General features: G+C 38.5%; 1 pseudogene; it reads right to left on the bottom strand.

Annotated features, from left to right (window-relative positions):
• Positions 1 to 1,739: 1,739 nt before the first annotated feature.
• On the bottom strand, positions 1,740 to 2,664 carry LOC143671344 (nuclear transcription factor Y subunit alpha pseudogene; annotated as a pseudogene).
• Positions 2,665 to 8,422: the final 5,758 nt, after the last annotated feature.

The raw sequence follows: 8,422 nt of genomic DNA, 5'->3' as shown, positions 1-8,422 counted from the left end.
GCCAGAAGTTTCCTTCTGACATCTGGAAGTCACGACATTACCAGATTCTAGTTACTGGGAAGATATTTCACTACCAAATTCATTTGCATAGCTCTGTACCTCTATTTCTACCAATATAAGAATCTCCTTTTGTGGCAATTTTAAGGAGGGTTTAATTTCTTTTCCCTCTTAATACAATTAAAATGAAGTCAGAGAAGGAAAAGCCAGTCTTTAGTCTTGGTATTTTAAATTAACCCTAAATTCCCTTCTTTATTCCATAGCAGGCAGAAACTCTTCTAAAATGTATTAGTTCTCCCAGGGTTCAACAATTAGAATAAAAATAGATTTCTGAGACACAACTCATTCTGGAACGGGGCTCAGTAGACCCTGCAAGCGTTTCTATTTCCAGTCTGCAGTTTATCCTACCAGAGCAGAAGCCAGTGAGAAAATCTTTCTACAAAAGGCTGTAGAGAAAAAGGGAAAACAAATGAAAACTGGCACCTTATAATCAGCTGCCATTCTCTGAAGCCAACAAAAAGCACTGTAGGAGCGATGCCAAATTCACTACAAATGCTAGCAAGTAATGTGAAATATGTCCAGGACAACTTGATTGAAGAGTGATTTCTGGAAACTGTCAAGGACAAAAATCTCAGACTTCCCCTTTCGATATTTATCAAAACTTTTTTATGAGAATATACATTATTCTATTCATCTTAATGATACACCTCAGGCATTCACTGGAGAATCAAGTTATATGACAACACATGGGTGTATGCACTATTTTTTCTCTCTCTTCTTAGGTTGAAACACACACAAACCCTTCTATTCCCCATATGCTCTCATAAAGCCTATGATTGATAATCTCCAGTTTTGTTTTCTGTTTAGGAGGAATTACAAATGTCATCAACTTTAATGTCCTCAGTTTTGTTCTCTACGTGCAAAAGGCAACTTCAATGTCCAATACCTTCTAAAATGTCTTAAAAGTAGCAACAGTGAAAGCTAAGGTCCAGATGACCTTTCAAACTAAAGACAAACAGTTCAAAATTTGTTAAAGCTAAAAGAGATTCAGCAATGTACATTGTTATTGTTTGAGTCTTTTATCATTCTGTCCCCAGAGTTAGATTTTTCTTGGTCTGAGTCCAAGCATACCAACCTACCCTCTGGGCAGACTGAGATTCTTATTGTTACCACAGATAGGATCAAATTATCTCAGAGATTTTACGGTTTCCATTACACAAGATGGAACTTCCTTGCCTGGAAGCCATCTCTAAATATAAAGTGTCCATTCAGTAAGTCAGATCTCCCACCAAAGGGATGGATGCTGTCTAATCAAATTCCTGTGGGAAAGAGTGGAGTGTGGCTTCCCTGATTGCAATTTAGGTTGAGAAGTTTGCTGTCCCCTGATGAGGTGGAAGGCCAGCTTCCTTAATCAACTTAAGTGCTGTGTGTGGTTTTGCTGGGCTGGCATGGGTCCCTCGCATAATACTAATCCGTGCATGACAATGTCACCAACAGTGTGAAATAGGTACTGACTGAAAATGTGAGACAAAGACTTGCAACTTCAGTTTTCCAGACATTGCTGCTAATTATAATACTGAGCTACTTATTAAAAACTAAGTGGTTTTTGTCCTGTAGAAAAGGGTAGAATGAGATTGTGAGTGTCCCTTTAGAAGAGATGACTAAATTCCTGGAACAATGAGAAATAGTGTCAAAGAACATGACCTTGAACAGCTCCAATATGTGGCCTGGGGTTAGGGCACTCAGATGATCTGTGTCATTGCTTCTTCACCCGCTTGGTATGGATCTTGCATATGGGGACTCTCCTTTCCCTTTGGAGAGAAAAATCATCCACCCTTAGCATGCTTCCATTCTATGGCATGATGGTTCTGACACTCATGCAAGTATTTTCTTCTTTCATTTGGAGTTTTCCCTTCTGCCTCTAGTTTAGCCCAGGCTTGCCTTCTCTTAAAAATATGGTGGTACTATTTGGCATTCACATAGAAAGGCTCTTCTTTGGGTTTCTCAGCCCCAGGTAGAGAAATTCTTTGTATAACAGACACAGAGCCGGCCCTAGGTACCATCATGACCATCCCTCCTGAATTGACCACATTTCCTGCCACTGGTGGTGTCACAGTGACAGGCCCTTGTCCACTGCTGGTTGTGTTGGTATTAGCTCCTGTCTGAATAATCTATGCTTCTGACAAACTAGTGGCTGGAATGGTAAACATGCCTTGCTGCAGAATAGTGGTATCTGCATTAACTGGCTGATAGACAATGGTTTGCACTTCAGCAGTCTGTGCCACTTGTTACCCCTGGACAATCTGCTGCTGTGTCTGCATCTGACTGGCAATGACAGCAGTCAGGAACTGCTGGTTAATAATCTGCTGGTTCTGTTTCTGCTGAACCTGCACCAGACAGCCTGTCTACCCTGAATGTGTATCTGTCTGGGTAAGACCAACTATATCTGCTGTAAACCCTATGTTCGAGACACAAGTACTTGCATAATGGTTTGACCTTGCCTACCGGGTACAGCCTGGACCATGATGGGCTAGTCAGTTGATGTGATTAACTGGCCTCCATTGACTTGCACCATTAATGGCTGGCTCTGGATTGATGCTGAATCTGTCCAGCCTGCACAACAATCTGCTCTATTGAACTATTGCTGTTTGTTTTATTCTGCTCCATGGTCCCTCCAAGTTAGAATCTCTCCCATGGTGAACTCTTTTCTGGAGATCTTAGAAGACCGCAAGGTGCACTCCATTAGGTATGAATTAGTTCTTCCTCTGTCTGTCAGTCTCCACTGGGCAGGGTCTCACTCCCTCCCCAGGACAAAGCTCCATGCCTGGCACATGGTAATTGCTCAATACGTGGTTGCCAACGAAGATGTTCTCGCAGCCAGAGAGTAGGGGATATTCATGGCAGGTAAGCCCAGCCCTACATCTAGAGCCTGAGAACCCAAGCCTAAGGGTCAGGGGAAAGAGGACACATCCCCACTGAGTGCTTACACGCTGCAGAGGTGGGGGACCTTGAGGTTCCTGCTACATGGAACGACAAACCCACGCAGAGCGGCTCCCTGCAGGCCTTGGCGGGAAGTGCCTGGAGGGCTCACCGGCTCTGGAACGGACCAGGAGCACTAGCCGCCGGGCTCGGCCAGGCTCAGCTGGACTCCTAATCATTTCTTGAATTCCTGTTTCCCATACTAATTTGGCCTCTTACTACTTTGAGTAAAATATTTAGCTGAGTCTATTTACTCAACTGCAGTTGAGGACAATAGTAGTATCTGCCTCATAGAATTGTGGTGAGGAGTTAATGAGTTAACCATACAAAATGCTTTGGAACAAAATCTGTCACATAGAAAATGTTCAATAAATGCTAGCTTCTATATTATTGCTATTATTATTATTAAACTTTGGGCATGAACTTCAGATTCCACACATCTTCTGAACCAGTTTAGTATGACAACTTTGAGATATTTACTCTTGGATTGAATTTTAGACCTTTTCACTGTTTTTTCCTTTTCACTATCTTTTGGCATCAATTCCTGTGGCAACATTTGGAGGGAAATTTTGCGGACCTGAGTTTGCACCCTGGGTCTGACATTTACAAGCTTTGTAACACTTAAAAATAAAAACAAAGTTTATGGCTTTTGTAATGATTAATTGTATGCATTTTATTCTTATAAATGTATTCATATAAGAATAGATCTTAACTTTTCTCCCCAGAATTATGGGCTTTGTTATGAAAATGAGCTCACCTAATGAGAAAGATACCAAAAAAAAAGTGAAGTCACCCTTCAGGCTTTGGATATGATGGAACCGAAGTAACTTCTAAATGCAAGGATTTCTGAAATGACTTTTGCCCTGGCAACTCACCCCATAAAATTTATATAGTTAATGAAAGAAGAAAATAAACTTTTTATGGTCTGATCTATTAAATTAATCTAGGTTTTGAAGAGAAATATATCAAGCGATCAGGATAGTGAAGTTCTCAGTTTCTTGAAGGGTTTTATTTATATTTGGAAGTTTATTTTGATACTGAAAAGAGTTTTAATTCAAAAAATGTTATTTTTGTGTCTAAAATCTTTAAAAAGATAAATTGCTTTTGTTTTGTACTACCCTTTTCTTGTGGGAGTTGGGAATTTATTGTGTAATGTTTCAGGAAAGGTAATTAAAGGTATAAAGTTAGTGATCAATCACCTAACGAGTGACTAAGTGTCTTGAACGTGCCAAGCATTGTGCTTGTAGTCATGTTAAGTATGACTTGCAATTTATTTCAGGGGACAAGATTGAGGAAGAGACTATTTTACATGGTCTGTTATATATTCTTATATTTGTGTTTTCAAGGTTTCTGTTCTACGTTGGGCCTAAAGCAGATAAATATAAGCAAGTTCAAAAGTGAGGTAGAGTTTGCTTACTGTGATATAACACAAAGCTTACAAACTGTTAGTAAAACCAATGGTGGGGAAAAATAATCAAGCCATGGCTCAGACACCTCCTAATTATGCCTCATACTCCAGTGTTGGTTTTTGCTTTTGTCTTCTCCATCAGAAGTGGAAGCATCATATGAGGGGTGGTATGGAGAGGGTAGTGGTAATCTGGATAGGTACATGTCTTTCTTTCTTTCTGAGAACTGTTCTCCCTTTCTTTATTCTCTGTTAAGACCCACATTTAAGGACCAGTTATAGTCCTATACATTCCAGCCATATTGAATTACTCTTCTTCTAAGCTCTTGATGGCATGGACACCACTCATCTCGAAATGAGTTAACTGTCCTCAACTGCTGCTTTGATTGGTTTGTTTCCCTTATGATGCCTTGCACATGGTAGGAACTCTGTTTTGTTTTGTTTTGTTTTGTTTGATGGATGGAATAGCTTATTTGTAGTTGTAGTGGATAAAGGATCAGACTGGAGATAAACTATTATGATCCCCACTCACCCACCCACCATGAATAAAGCTCTGTCATATCTATTGTGTTTTAAAAGTTGTACATAGCTCACTGTAAAGAATCAAAACAGTACAGAAAATAAAAAGAAGAAAATATGAGTCACTTGAAATCCGGATAATATATGAAGATCACAATTTCTTCATTTGTAACATGGGTATTACAGTATTTATATCATTTGGTTGGTATGGAAATTAAATAAAGTGATGTTCAGCACACAGAAAATGCTTAATAAATATAAGTTGCAATCTCCAATATCATTACCATCATCATTACAATTAGCAACCCATGGAAGATGGAAAAATAGAATTTAGAGTCAGAGATGTTTAACAGCAGAAAAAGTGAAGTGGTGTCCCTTCCTTTAAGATTTATAAGGAAGAAAGGATCACTAAAGAAATAAAAATCATATGTTAAGAATAGATGAGGGAGAATATTCTAATGGAGTTGTACTTTAAGAAAATAGATAATTTACTGAGAGCAAGAACATAGGAATAGTAGGAAAAATTGGGGCTTAGATGAGAGGAGAAAGTCTAACACCAAGATAGGGAATGAGACAAAAAGTACATTTTTCCTTTTCTCCAGCTTTTGCAACCATCTAGAACACTAATGATAAATGGGGAAAGTTCTGAGTGTAAGTTCAAGGTTCTAAAAGTAAGAGGATTTGTGTGGGGCAAATGATGCAGATAAACAAGAAGATGTCTGAGATAGAATTTAATTTAAAATACTACTGTTTTCTACAACAATTAGGAAAAAAAAACAGTTTTATTTGTTCAGATAAACAGAAGCTAACTAATGGTGGGGCTCCTAAAGAAACAGAAAACACTAATTAACATAATTACACAAATTTCGAATTTAAATTCAGCCAGCACTTCAGGGATAAGGAGTGGCCAGTCCAGTCAGGCTGCCAAATGATTGCTGGACCTCCCAGAGGAGTTCAATGTTAGAGAAAATAATTGCATATTGATATTGTTCCCAAGTGTTAATGAGTAAGAAAAAGCAAGTATATATATATATAAGATATTTACTTCTGTTTGCCTTTTTACCTTGCTGAGGACATTGATTCTTATGTTTGAAGCTAGGGCTGGATAAACAGGGAAAGCTATGAAAGAATATTTATTAATTCTATCTTTGTGTCAGGGAAGTCAATGTATGCATATGAGTATTTTACAGACACCTTAAATTTCACACTTTAATTAGCTGGCTTGGTTAGAGAAAAGGACATTTTGGTTAGCTTGATATTTTTTGTTGTTTTGAATATTGTTTACTCATTCATGAAGTAAAACCTCCTGGCATATGGGCACAACCATGATACGTGTCCAATTTCATTCATGTTTATGCAGTTGAGTTAGTGCATCTCAATATTATGTATTGTTAAGAAATAGCATAAAGTATTATATTTTTATAGTAGATGATCTAGAACTTTTCTACCAATGATATGCTTTTCTGATCCAGACCCATTGCCTTCTTTAAGTTCCTGAAATACACCATGCTCTTTTATGTCTTGAAGCTCACACTGGTCCTTTCTTGGAGTACTCTGCCCTCACCTGTCCCTTTGCATACATTAATTTTTTCTTATTTTTTAGGTCCTAGCTTAAATGTCGCTATCTTATGGAAGTCTTCCCTGATGTATATGCACTGGCTGCATTCTGAACTTATCTTTTGTGGCACATATAGTATTACTGTTTTGTTTTGTTTTTTTTTTTTGTAATTATTAGTCTTTCTTACTAGACTGGCTTGAGGGATGCTCATCACTCATCCCCTCCTCTCTTGGACTCTAATCAAGAAAGTATGGACACAAAGAATGGAGAACCACGGCCAATAAACCCAAAATACAAGAAAAATTGTTAGAGGACACATGTTAGGCTTGAGGTCAAAATGGGCTCTCCTACTCCTTCATCCTCCTCTAGATTGAACATATTTAGGCCCTAGTGCTAACATGGCTAACTCACTCAACAGGGAGAAGAGCCAGAAAAGAGAGCAGAGTCTGCTGACATAGCAGAATACAAAAGTGGTGGTCGCATCGACTTTCTTACCCCTAGATAATGTTGACAGTGGAAGAGACAAAGGAGAACCTCTTTATTGCTTTTGGAGGCAAAGGAAACTCAGCCACTGGGAAAATATGACTAGGGATGGTTGAATCTGACCCATCAGATCAGTTATTGTTCCTCCTGTGGGAAGAACATAATGAGCTAGTGAAGAGAGAAGCTAGTGATAAGTCAGGGCTTGGGTTTGGGTGGGAGAGGGATAAATATATCTGTACCTCCCTCAGACTGTTAGTCCAGGGACCTTGTCTGTCTTATTCACTCACTGTATCATTAATGCATAAATCAGAGAGAAATTGTGAAGTTTAAAATAATAAATACAAGCTGCTAGCATAGTGCCTGGCACACTGTAAGCATCAATGTGTATTTGTTAAATCATGAATCAGTCTTTATTGGAATTACTAGATCATGCTCAATGATGTGCTGCTTGAAGGGATTTATGTACCCTAGAAAACCCATGTTTTAATCCTAATCAATCTTGTGAGAGCAATGGTTTCTTCTAATCCCTATTCGGTATTATAGGTTGGACACTTACTTCATTAGGTTATCTAGGAGATGTGACTCAATCAATTGTGGGTATTAAACTTGATTCGATAGAGATGTGTCTCCACCCATTTTACGTGGGCCTTGATTACTTTATTGGAATTCTGTAAAAGAGAAGACATTTTGGAGACAGTTCTTTTTTGAGAATGAGGCGAGAGCTGCAGAACCATGACAGAATGATGAGAGAACCGCAGAGTCCCCAAGCCAGTGACCTTTGAAGATGAAGAAGGAGAATGCTTCTGGGGAGCCTCATGAAGCAAGAAGCCAGGAGAGAAAGCTAAGAGACTGTTACCATGTTCACCACATCCCTTCACAGTTGGGAGAGAAATGCTGAACTCATTGGCCTTTCTTGAGTGACGGTAACTTCTTGATGATGGGTTGGTTTGGACATTTGTCTTAGACTTGACTTAATTTGGAGATTTTCATGGCCTTATAACTGTAAACTTGTAATTTATTAAATTCCCCTTTATAAAAGCCTTCTGTTTCTGGTATATTGCATTCCGGCAGCTAGCAAACTAGAACAATGAACAACCAAGTTTTGAAAGCGATCCTGTATATAGTTAAAAACTTGATGCAAGAAAGCTACATTCCACCCCTGCTTGTGTTACTTGATGAGTCACTTATCATCCCTGGGCCTTGGTTTTCTCATATGAAATATAAGGAAGTTGAGCAAGTTCAATTGTAACGGCTTCTATCTCATTCTAGGTTCTGATTGTAAAATATAAAATTCAAATAATCTTTGGCTTTAACTAAGGAGAAAAAACCCAAAAACAAAAAGTAAAAGAAACCATTCTCTTAAGAATTACACTAGTAGCAAGACAAGAATGCCCACTGTCACCATTGTTATTCAACATTGTGCAAGAATGTAATTAGGCAAGAAAAATAAATAAAAAGCATCCAAACTGGAAAGGAAAAAG

Source organism: Tamandua tetradactyla, chromosome X (genome assembly GCF_023851605.1).
Source record: "Tamandua tetradactyla isolate mTamTet1 chromosome X, mTamTet1.pri, whole genome shotgun sequence".
NCBI classification, from domain to species: domain Eukaryota; kingdom Metazoa; phylum Chordata; class Mammalia; order Pilosa; family Myrmecophagidae; genus Tamandua; species Tamandua tetradactyla.
Note: the sequence above shows the minus strand (reverse complement) of the source record. Positions and strands in the feature narration are given on the sequence as shown.